This window comes from Chinchilla lanigera, unplaced genomic scaffold, assembly GCF_000276665.1.
Source record: "Chinchilla lanigera isolate Chin_1 unplaced genomic scaffold, ChiLan1.0 scaffold00040, whole genome shotgun sequence".
Classification (NCBI taxonomy): Eukaryota; Metazoa; Chordata; class Mammalia; order Rodentia; family Chinchillidae; genus Chinchilla; species Chinchilla lanigera.
The window spans coordinates 14254881-14265309 of NW_004955441.1; positions in this window are offsets into that span (position 1 = coordinate 14254881).

Sequence of the window (10429 nt, forward strand, 5' to 3'; positions counted from 1 at the left end):
TTTTCTTTTCCTTTCTCTCTTTCTTTCTTTCTTTTTCTTGCATTTCTGGAGATTGAGCCCTGCGACTTCCCAGTGAACTACACACCCAGGCCTTTCTGATTTGCACCGGGGCCTCCTGGAGTCATTAAGTTACCCAAGGTGGGCTCAGACTTGAAATTTTGCCTCAGCTCCCAGAGTACTGGGATTACAATGTGCACCACCATGCCTGGCTTCCTCTCTCAGCTGCTATGTGATCAATTTTTTATATTCTGTACATGAACGAGATCTTATGGTGCTTGTCTTTCTATGCCTGGGCTATTTCACTTAACAGAATTCTGTCCAGTTTTTTTAAAGGAATATATATATATCTATATATCTATATATATCTATACTGTGATAGTATATCATAATCAGTGTTACACTGAAAATTAATATAGAAAACTATCTAAAATATTTTAATAGTGGTATTCATTTTGCACATTGACACAATGAAAAAAACCCAGTATATTACAATGTAAGAGCCGGGGATATAGCTCAGTGGCATAAGCACCTGCCTGGCAAGTGTAAGGTCCTGAGTTCAATTCCTGGTACCAAAAAAAAAAACAAAAACCTATAAGAATAAATGTTAATTTTAATGCAATTTATTTTTCTTGGTGAAGAAAAAAATTTGTTCTGTTGTGCTGGGGATTGAACTGAGGGCTTTGCACATGAAAATAGGAGCTCTACCACCGAGCTACAGGTCTTCAAGCACACTTAAAGTTGTGAATAAAGGGAACTTAGTGTTAAAAAAAGGGACTGGGGATTTAGCTCAGTGGCAAAGTGCTTGCATGGCAAGCGCAAGATCATGAGTTCTATTCTTGGTACCGGAAGAAAAAAACAAACAAACAAGCAAGCAAAAAAAAGTCCTGGGCTAGGGGTATAGCTTGACATTCTAGCATGTCCAGGGAGCTGGGACCCCTAGCATAGCAAAGAAACAAAAACAAGACCCTCATACCTGCACCTAGGAAGAGGGCAAGGGCAAAGGCTGCTAATGGGCACAGGCTTTCCTTGGGACACCATAAACTGTTCTAAAATTGGATCATGGTGACAATTACAAAACTGTAGAATGCGGGGCTAGGGATGTAGCTCAGTGGCATAAGCGCCTGCTTGGCAAGTGCAAGGTCGTGAGTTGGATCCCTGGTACCGAAAAAACAAACAAACAAACAAACAAACAAAAAACTGTAGAATGCTAGAAATTACTGAATTATATGTTTCAAATAGCAAACTATATGGTATGTAAATGATACGGCTCAAAGAAGTTGTTTGAAAAATAGTAGCAGAAAGAAGATACAATGATGACCAGCCCTTTATACCAAGTGCTGTATGGCTGGCACTTGGTTGATTCTCAACGATCTATAAGGTAGATACTATTACTATCCCACTTTATGATAAGGAGCTGGAGTCTAGAAACGCTACGTGGCTGCCTCTAAGATCCCCGTTCAGGAATAGCTTGCACAGCAGGTGTTTTTCTTGCACGTGAAAGAGACTGGAAGCAGCAGTCCTGGGCTGGTGGAGGCTCCGCGGGCACCAGGGATTCTGCCTCTTTGGCTTGTCCCCTTGCATGGCTTCTCCTACCAAGGTCCCCTCGTGGCCAACACGATTGCTAGGACCCCAACAACCGCACCCACGGCTTGGGCTGAGGAGGGAGAACAGTACAAGGACGCCTGTCCTACCCTGGGAGAACTGAGTCGCAAGTTTGTCCTGGTGGAACGTCAAAGGCAGATTGCGAGGACAGCGATGTGCCCAAGGCCTCCGGCCCTGCCAGCTGGTGGCCCAGCTGGCCAGGCCCTCCCGGCCCTCCAGCACCTCCTCCTACCACAGAGCTCAAGCACACTGACTTCCAGGCAGAGTGTCTCACACAGGGTCAGGGAGCAGCATAGAAACGAGGAATAGCTTTTTATGCATTCGGAAACAGTTTCCCCGCTCTTCTTGGGGTTGATTAGCTTAACTGGAAATAATGAACCTGAACTGATTTTTTGAGCACCAGGTCCGGGCAGTAATTCCTGGGCGAGCACCTTATTTACAGACTTGCTTAGAGTGTGGTCCTGTCGCAGAGTCCTTTTCTCTGCTTCTCTCCTTGTTTTTCCCCTGTGTGAGAGCTGACGAGCCAGGAAAGCAACGGGCTGGGAGAATAGCACCCCGCTCTCCCCAGGAGTAGTACAGCTTTCTGCGGGCTGGCAGTGGTGACAGGGTTGAGAGAAGCTCTCGCTGTGTAGTTGAGTCTGGCCTTGAACTCACAGGGATTCTTCTGCCTCAGCCTCCCAACTGCTGGGAGATGTGCACTGCCTTGTCAAGCTACGTGCTCCACAGTTAAAGGGCGGTGCTGTAAGCATTGTCCTCCCTTCAGGGAAGATGTGGAGGACCACCTGGGTGACTCTCCCTGAGGGAGGAGCAATCGTCTCCATTTTGGCTAAACCTGGCCTTGTTTCCATGTGTTGATGTGTGCAGAGCTGGCTAGGACTTTTCCTTATCCCTTCAGTTGGCTCTAAGCAATGCATATCTGTCCAGCGGAGGTGCTGAAGCGTCCTATTTGAAGACGGCAGGCGTGTTTCCCCCGCCCCGCCCCCCATCGTTCCCTTGTGTGAGCCGGGAGGAGGCGGGATGAAGAGCCAGTGCTCCATGCTGTCGGCTGGGATCCACCACGGCTTCAGCCTGGGATAGAGGCTGCGACTTCCTGGGGCTTCCGCGATTACACATCAGAGCTGAAGCACCGACCCCAAAACATTAGACGCTACCTCAGTTGTGTCATGCAGACCACTCTTTCTGCACACCCTTCTCTCTGCACATGGCAGAGGGGATTTCAGGCCTCCCACCCAACCCAGCTCAGGGCACTCACGTACTTCCCGCCACTCTCACAGTCACTCATCCTCAAGCCGCTCCCTTCTTCACAAATGATTGGTTTTTTGGTTTTTTCCGGTACCAGGAATTGAACTCATGGCCTCGCGTTTGCCAGGCAAGTGCTGTGCCGCTGAGCTAAATCCCCAGCCCTCTTCTTCACAAATGAATAAAACCAGGTTCAGCCCTGGGTCGAGGCCGGTGTTCCAGTTCGCCTTCATCATGGCTGGACTTAGGACCCCTCGGCTCCCCCTAGCTGCAAATATGCCTTAGTGTCTTTATTCTCGCCATGGTTGCATTGGAAGTGGTAGATTGGAATCGACTTGTTAGCATTCCAACAACCTTTCATGGGATTACTTCCCGGGCAGCGATGAGGACTGGGAAGGCTGCTCTACAGGAAGGAACTGGCCGCCCGCACACCCCACGGAGAGCAGCCCTGGGGAAGAATGGCGGTGCGGGACGAGAGGCGGGCACTGACACACCCCTTCCTGCCCAGAGTCTGCTGCCGGGGGTCCCAGGTCACGTCATGGGGCTTTTTTCTCCTCTCCCTGTACAACATGCCTTCACGTTGAGTGACATCCTCAACTCTGTCACTTTTTGTTTTGAGACAGGATCTCACCAAGCGGCTGGGCGCGGGCGCGTGATCTTCCTTCCTCAGTTTCCCCGGGATTACAGGCATGCGTCTGCGCCCCCGGCTGTCATGAACTCCTGGGGACCATTACCACTTCCTCCGGGCTTCTCTCGGTAGGCTTTGGTGGCTCAGTGGTGGCACTCTCGGACCCGCTTGGAATCGGTCCGTGGCTGTCTCCTGCCCCGTCCTTAGGCGGCAGCGACTCCTACGCGTCCTCAGTCGGCCGGCACAGGTCTCCAGGCAGCCCTTGCTCGAGCCGCTCAGGACTCCGAGCCGTTTCTTTCTCGCGGTGAGTTTGTGGAGGCATCCAGTCCTCCCTGGAGGTGACGTTTCAATTCATATTCTGTCTGTCCGTCTCTCCCTCTCTCCCCTTTGCGGCATGGGGGATGGAACCCGGGGACTCACACACTAGGCGAGGCTCACCCCTGCACCGCCGCACCTCTGAGCTGCACCCCAGCCTAACTCGTTCTCTCGCGCATCCCACCCGGGCCCTGGAAGCTCAACAGCTAGGTGAGGAATAGCCGGCAACCTTGGCCTGAAGCCGGGGTGCTCTACTCCACCTTCCGCTTTGGCCGTCTCGGGTGCCTGTCCGGAGCTTCCACACCGCTACCTCGCCGCTCCTGCCCCATGGTCCCGGCAGCCCGGGCCCGAGCTCACTGACGGCAGCCGTACCACGTGGAATACGCTGGCCTCAGCCCTTCCCGGCCTGCCTCCTCACCCGCTGTGCCCTTGCCCAGCTGCTGCCTGCGTTCCGCCTCTGCCCGGGCCTCCCGTTGTCCTGCTGCCAGCCTTGTCCTGTACCTGCCATGCTCCAGCCCTCGTGCACCAGCCCCTGCACGGTTGGTTTGAAGGGTTTTAGGAGCTCTGTGCCAGGTGCTGGGGACAAAAGACTAACACTTATTCTGTATTATTCCAGAGCTACTCTGAGTCCAATTTCTGTTGCTTGTGACCAAAGAATCCCTGGATGCTTCAGGAACTGATTGAGCCAAAATAAACCCATAACAATGGACTCCTTTTTTTTTTTTTTTTTTTTGGCTTTTTCTCCAGTACCGGGAACTGAACTCACGACCTTGCGCTTGCCAGGCAGGCGCTTTTGCCACTGAGCTAAATCCCCAGCCTGAACAATGGACTCCTAATGGGCCTCCAAAGAGATGAACTGTAATTACCTGTCTGCTAGGGACCAGAGCTCTTGCTTTCAGTAGAAAGCAAGTCCATGATTAGAGCAAAAGGACTGCTTGGGCAGGAGCAGGGTGCTGACCTCAGGCCCGTCGGGATCAGGGCCATAGCAATGGCCCATGACATCGACCTCCCTTGGTCCCTCTCTCCCGGCCCATTTGACGTCATCCTTGTTTTTCCGTCCCTTCACATGACGGGGGACTTGGCCACCAGCAGACAGCAAGAAGACCAACTGCCCACTGGTGTTCTCAGAAGGAAACCTGGCCTCTCCCTTCAGGATGCACAGACGATCCCCAGGAGGAATTCCAGGCACCCGAGGCAAGGCCTGAGAGCTGGGCCAGCCCGAGCCGATCCACGCAGACAGGGAGGCGCGGTCCCGGGGACGCGGGGACACTCAAACCACTCTTCAGCCAAGACTTCCGTGAGCTCCCCTGAATGCCTCCTCTCCGGGCCGACCGGGCTTCTCTCTCTCATCCTGGAGAACGTGGTTCTAGCAATAGCCTTGCTAAATCAGGTTAGGGGATCCCTGAGCCCTGGCTCCTGAGCCCAGCGACATCCTTCCACCCTGGCCTGGCTTCTGCAAGAATCCAGCCCCGTGTTTCCTTCCACTGGCCCCCGCCCTGGTGCTTGGGTACCAACTCCTTGCTCACAGTGAGTTCACCCCTTCTCCTCCTCCGGAAGACGCCATCGCAGTGCCCTATGCCGCCCACCACGGCCCCTTGAACAATGTCTTTAGTCTTCAACACTGTCAGGGAGAACGCTTTAACAGTATCCCAATCCAAAAACTGAAGATGGAGCTGGATGACTCACCCCGGTAATCCCAGCCCTCCGGGAGGCTGAAGCAGGAGGGTCACAAGCTCGAGCCCAGCCTGGGTAACTTAGTGACTTAGTGAGGACCTTTCTCAAAAATAAAAGTTATAAAAAGGCCTGGGGACATAGCTCGGTGTGAGGGCGGGGAGACGTGCAGGACAGGGAGCCGGGTGTTGTGTTCTCTGGAACTGCTGTTCTCTAGCCACTGCTGGAGTGGAGCTGCGTTCCAGCCCTCCCTGTGCCGCGCGCTGGGTGTGGGGCTTGGTCTGCTTGGACTGACACCCAAAGAGGGAAATCCCTAAGCCCGCCAAAGACCTGGGCTGGGGAGGCGTTGGTTTCTCTTTTATGGCACAGGAGATTGAACGTTCGCCATGAGCTCCATTCCCAGATCTTTTTTTTGAAACAGGGTTGTCCTAAATTCCTGTTACCCAGCCTGGGCTCCAGCTCCCAATCTGCCTGCCTCAGCCTCCCGGAGCGGTGCACCGTGGCCGGGTAGAAAATGATTTTAAAGTCTCATGGTGGAAGGCGGATTTGAAACATGACCTTGTAGCTGATGGTGCGGTGCAGAAGAGCTCCTTGTCTAGGAGGCAGAAGCTGCTGAGCCCGGACTGGGCTGTGAGTCGGGGCTGGGCGCCAGCTACCGTCCTGTCAGCTTTGGCTTGTGGGTGCAGACCGCCCCCGCCTCCTGTCCTCCCTGAGGGAGAGATCTCTGTGGAGCTGGATAGTCTGTGTCCTTCCCCTGAGAGAGACCTCGGGGAGGTCTCTATCGTGTGACTCGCCTAGGAAATTTACCTGCACAGGAGCTGGATTGTTCAGGTGCGACCAAGGCAGCTCCTGAGTATTCTCCAAGATCAGTGAGCCGAGGAGAGAAAGAGGACTGGCTTCCCTCGGCGCCTCCTCTCCTGCCGGTGGTTCACGGGGAGCACACAGGGAAGCGCCGGCCCGTGGCTGGCTCTGAGAGGCACAGCCAGCCGATCACCCGGGGAAGGGGATGATTTCCTGGCAGAAGGGACGCGAGCCTCCGATGACGCCCAAACACACAGGGCAAGGGGCAGGGCCGGGCTCTGAACCCACTTTCTCAGTACCGGCTGGCCGGCACCTGTGGGGCTGCAGTCACAGGGAGGGTGCTCCAGGGGGCATACTTCCCCGTCATTCCTCCCTGGGGACTCGAGATGTGGCGAAACGGGCGGAGGGGGAGGTCTTGAGGGGAGCAGGCTCCCCGCCTGCTGCTTGCCTTGCATGGCCCTGCTGAATCTGAGTCATCTATTTTCCTCAGTGGAGCAACCAAGCATTGAGTACAGTCCAATGAAAGACAAGACAAAGCCGTTGCCTAGATTTGTAGTAGAAGACACCCCCACCCCCGCCAGCATACTTCAGTCTGTTGGTTGCCCAGGTAATAGTTCTGGTTACAGCTCCTGTTACTTTTGTTGCTTAGAAACGGCCGGTCACTATGATGCACATTGTATAAACCAATCGCCAACTGACAAGCCATTCTGGCTCGGTACTTCCTGCTTGCTGATCCCATATAAGCCCCAGCCCACCAGAGATCAGGGCCTGAGATTCTGGGAATGATCCCGATCAGTGCCCGTTGATGTAAAATAAATCTGCCTCCAAATCCTGGGTGTTGTTTCGGTGTTTCTGCTTGCCGTTGCAGGTTAAGATAATTAGAACTTGAGTCATTTTCCTTGTGAAAAGGAAAAAATGTCCTGGTAGTCTTCATTAAGAAAATAAAAATGCTTTACCAAATAAAACGAAGTCTTGGCCTTGCCTTCTACTGGAGCTTGAGAAGAGGCCTGGATGGTCAACCGCTGAATATGCTCCCTGCGTCTCTCCTATGACAGCTCTCTCTTCCTGCCAAGTTACCTGTATCCAGTCTGGGATATTTAGCTCGTGTTTCCAGACTGTATTGTCCTGCATTTACTTCCGTGGAAAACTTACAGCAGTGAGTGCGTAGTAGGTGCTCAATCAGCGATGTACCGTACGTCCCAGTCTGGCTGGGGGGCTGAATGGGTGGAGGGGTGACCCTGGTTAGTCTGGGTGGCACAGGAAATTTAAATTATGGACCCATGTGGGCAGGGAAGAAGGGAGTGTGGTAGACATTGTGTCTGGCACCTTATAAACATTGCATCGGTTCATCTTCACTCTATGCAGTCAGGCGGGTTGTTTTCCCTTTTCCATATGGGGCAACCAATTCTTAGGAAGGCCAAGGGGCGTGCATAATGGGACCCCATCTGGAGGTCGTTGCGAATGAAAGTGCTCACCGTGCCCCACAGTCAACCCAGTACTAAGTAGGCACCAAAGAGCCGACTTTTATGGCGCTGTTTACCCCCGAGCATCGGCACAGAACTCGTGTGGATGCAGGAGCTCAGGGGCCGGGCTCAGCCGGCCGAGGGTCTGCAGCGGGCGCTGAGGGACAGCTGCTCCCCAAGGCCTGGTGCCTTAGTACCCTTCTCCAGCTCCATCCCTCTCTCACATTCCCGGCTGGGGAGACCTCGCTGGGGACAGAGGGGCCACACTGCTGGAGCTGCGGCTGCTCCAGAGCGACCTCTGCCAGGCCTGGCTTCAAGCTGATGTCACCACTGGGGACCAGCTGCGGGGAGCAGCAGGTTTGGGAGTCGAGTACGGACTGGGTCCTGGAGGCTGGATCCGGGGCCTGACTGCCCGCCCCGGCTGCAGGCCTCTCACAGGAGCCCTGGGCAGGTGACTGTCCCTCCCCGACAGAAAAGCCACCATGACTGCTCTGCCCTCTCCGAGGCCGGGCTGCTGGCAAACCGCAAAGCCCTTTCATCCGCGTCCCTCCCTGCCTTCTCCCACTGCGCCTGCCGCCTGCGGTCGGCCCTGTCCTCAGCAGCTCTCCTGCCGGCCCTTTGCAGTGTAGGGTAAGTGCAAACCAAGGGGTCTCCTTCCCTGGTCACTTATACCCTAAGTCATATCATAAGGGAAACGCTTCTGTTAGCAAAACAAACCAACCGAGACCCACACAAAACAAAACAAACCTCAGTAAGCCTCTCATTTCGATTTGTACGGCTTCCCGCTGCTCAGTACATCGTCACTTGGGATGGAGAGGCACGGCTCGTCCTACTTACATCCCCCTGGGGGTGACGGGTGCTGGCAGCCCCAGGCAGCACTAAATGCTTGCTCAAGGACCCTCCGGGGTCTTCTGGGCTTTGGAGGGTGTGCTTGGGTCTTAGAACACAGAGACTGAGTCTTCCCACCCACAGGGAAGTTTCCCATGAGGCTGCAGGCCCGAGGGACTGCACGTGGCCTTGGAATTCTGTGGGGAGACCACAGCCGTCTGGCTGGTGGATGGCACTGTGACCTTCTCCTTGCTGATGCTCATCCGCATCCATCTGCAGAGTCAAGCAAGGCTCCCCCGTCGGTCCCCCTCTGCCACTGCACTGCAGAGTGAATGAGTCGAAGGGTGCAACCCCAGCAAGTTTTGCTTTGTGTTTGAATGCTGTACAGTTCTCGGACCTGAGCCTGTGCTGTAACTGTTTGTGTACCTGGGCAGCTGCGTTTGGACCAGTGAGCTCGTGTGTGCAAGGCCATGTATTACAAAGAACTCTACCTCAACAGACCCGGAGGCCTGGGCAGCGGGGTGGTGAGGGCACCCACTTCATCAGAGATGTCTGCAGAGTATGGACTGCGGTGGTCAGGCGGCGGGTCCGCGGGGCTTGGGGTCTGCCCAGGGCTGGGCAGAGCACACTTCCGGGTGAGTCTGGGCTGTGGAGGTGTGTTCTTGGGGACTGTGTCTGCTCCCTCACCTTTTCCTCTCTGTCGCTGTTCCCCCGCTGTGCTTCCCAGCTGCACGAACTGAGAGGCTTTGCTCCGCCATGCCCTTCCGTCATGATGTTTCAGCCTTGAAGCCAGCCGACCATGGACTGAACCACCCTTAAAGCCTGAACCAGACAAAACCTCTCCTTTCGATGGTGGGTATCTGGTAACATGACACAGTGATAGGAAAGCTGACTGATACATGGACGTTACCCACGTGACCACGTCCTGTATAGCCTCAGAGTAACCACCTGCTCTTGCTGTGGGGGTGGGAGATGGTGGGTGCCCCTGCTTCTTGGTGGGAGATGGTGGGAGGATGACAGTGGGGAGCTTCCCACAGGGGTAGGGAGAAGAGGCCCGTTGAGTGGAGCATGGTGGCTGGGCAGGGCCATCTGCCTCCGCTCCTCCCAGACCCGGTGCTGCTCTGAAGTTTGGGCTTTCTGGTCTTGAAGATCTCTGTAGACCAGCTCAGTGTCTGGACACTTCTGTGCTATGTCTGTGCTCTCGAATATGGAGACTGCGAGCCACGTACGGCATTAACCACTCGAAATGCGAGCAGTGCAATTGAAGAACCGGAAGTCTCTGTTTCATTTAAATTCAAATAGCCGTGCGAGGCTACCCTGGCGGCACACATCTAGAGAACAGTACTGTGCACTCCCTCCGCGAATCAGAAACTAGTGGGGAAGGACCTGGAGCTCGCAGAGCTTCTCCCGGGCAGGGGTGTGTATCGAAGACACAGCCCCAGCAAGAAGCTGGCCCATCCTGGGTGGGGACGTTTCCTCCCCTCCCGTGTCCAGGGCCTCCTCCACCACCCCACTGAGAAAGCACTGGAGCCAGCTGTCCACCCTGAGCCAGGTGCTTGGCAAATGTTTGCTAGGTGTGGCTCTCAGTGGAAATCCCCACGAAGCTTTTTCTTCGTTTGCTTTTTGGTGGTGCTAGGAATCGAATCCGGGGCCTCAAGCTTGCTGGGCAAGCACTCCAGCACCGAGCTCCAGCTCTAGCTTGTGGGACTCCTACATTCTCTCCCCTCTTCCTTTGTCCTTCAGAACTTCAGAGTGACGAGTGGCAGAACTCAAAAGTCAGCCCATTCTTCTGACATGGGAAGGAACCTGAGCGAGGGAAAGATCTGCTTACCACCAGCCAGAGAGCCGGTCCAGGGCCGAGCTTTTCTTCCGAGTCCCAAAC